Source organism: Prinia subflava, chromosome W, assembly GCF_021018805.1.
Source record: "Prinia subflava isolate CZ2003 ecotype Zambia chromosome W, Cam_Psub_1.2, whole genome shotgun sequence".
In the NCBI taxonomy this organism is placed as follows: Eukaryota; Metazoa; Chordata; class Aves; order Passeriformes; family Cisticolidae; genus Prinia; species Prinia subflava.
In genome coordinates, this window is record NC_086282.1 from 7,500,956 (window position 1) to 7,502,954 (window position 1,999).

Below are 1,999 nucleotides of genomic sequence, written 5' to 3' on the forward strand. Positions count from 1 at the left end.
GACAAGTACCAAAAACCAGCCATCTTCTCATATTGGGACAAGCAGTTCCCCCCCAACATTTACCCCTGGGGCCGAGGGTTCCAAGAATAGGCCACAAAGTCTTTGGTTTTGAGCCAAAAAGCATCCACCCAAATACAGTCTTATTTATGTTCAGGAGAGTTCAGGGTCTGTCTATGGCTAACATTACGCAAGAAAAGTCCAGCCCAAAAGCCACTCCTCTTCACCTCTGCCATCAAGGGGGGTCCTTTTCATCGTCCTTTATCATCTAGGTCCCAGGCTGTCTCTCTCACTTCTGAAACCACCAGCCATGAGAATCGATGTCTGGGAATAGTTTTCTTCTGTCTCAGAAAGAGTTAAAAGCTTCTGTCTCCCAGCAAGGCCACAGGCCCAGGCACTCACAGGCTCCGGCAACTCCCACATGCAGTTTGCAGCTCGGCACCTTCTTCCTGGGGGGGGGGAGACATGACTGGGGGGAGGGGGTGGGATGGGAACGGGGGGACTGAAGGCACCTCCAAAGTTCTCCACCCCTCCATCCTGGATGGGGCTGGCTCAGGTCCAATCCTGTTCTCTCTCTTTCCCCCCCTGGGGCACGGGCCTACCTCAGCCTGGCCACCTGGCCCCCCTCCCCCACCCAGCCTGGTCAGCTGGGCAGGGGAGGAGGGAAAAGATGCTCCTCTCCTGAAAGTGGAACCAGAAAGTGGAAGTCCCTCTGGGAGTCCTTGCTTTTAACTCCTTGTGTCCTCAGAGGCGTGTCCAACTCCTCAGTGGCCACCGAAGGTGCCAGCATTCAAACCTGACCACTGATTGGTTTGACCTCAGCTTCCTGAAAAACTCATTTCCCCTCAAACCAGGACAGCTATAAAGGTAATTATTATCCAGTTATAAAATTAATGTTACAGCCTCAGGCCACTAAAAGAGCAGATTGTTTTCAAGTTTGAGCTAAGGCAGTAAACCCCTTCTCTGGAACCACTTGCCTTGAAGAGTAAACTTTGCATGATCCAGCAGCTTCTTTAGAGGCTGTGGATAGACATCTGCTTTAGACGATCACAGCTCATCAAAGTTTCCTCCAAGAGAAAGTATTTTTCGAGTGGAAGAGACAGGAGAAGTCTGAAATCTTCCTCACACAATTCCCCAAGGACTCGCAGCTAAGAAGCTTCCTCAGTTATGGAAAAGCAACTCTTTCCTACACTACTGCTGCTAGATGGAGCTGTTCAGTCCAGCCTAAGCCTTGGAACATTCCTGGTTGGTAGATGAAAATATTCTGTACCTCTGACAAGAACTCCAGGAAAGATTTTCATTCATGCTTTGTTAACTGAAAAATTAATTACTACACATAGTAATTAAAATACAAAGAGACTTTTGGGTGAGCTAATATTTGTCATTAAACTCAGAAAATTAAAAAATTCTAAAATCTAAAAAAGAACACCAACGTGACCACTATAATCACAGTCTTGGTGTTTATAGGAAGTACTATAGATTGTGGAAGTCTGTGGCTTTTATGTATGAAGATTGTTTGCGTAATCCCCTTCTTAAATACACGATTAACAATCTCATACAGCTGCTACCAAAAAACTGCTGACACTTCCACTAACTATGGATGTGATGTTATTACCTTCCAAAGTGTCTTTGAGATGGCAGATCACTTAGAATGTCAATATAGTATAATTAGGTATTGATATCCTGAACCGGATAAAGACATGATAACTAAAGACAGGCAAAGACAGATGGCCATGAAAAGTACCAGTTGTGCCACAAAATTTTATTACCTATTCAATATTTTAATCTCCCAGGAATCTGCCAGACTTCTAAAATCACCACAGTACTTTAAACATGGCAGAAAATACATTAGGTAAAGAAGGATACATGAAAATAGCTTCCATTTTTATTACTGCTGTCCTTGTATTTAATATAAAATATGAACATCACACCTTTCCTTCACTTTGAAATATTACACTGTTCAAAGCTGATGAATTTCTCTTTCCTAATGATATCATTGTGC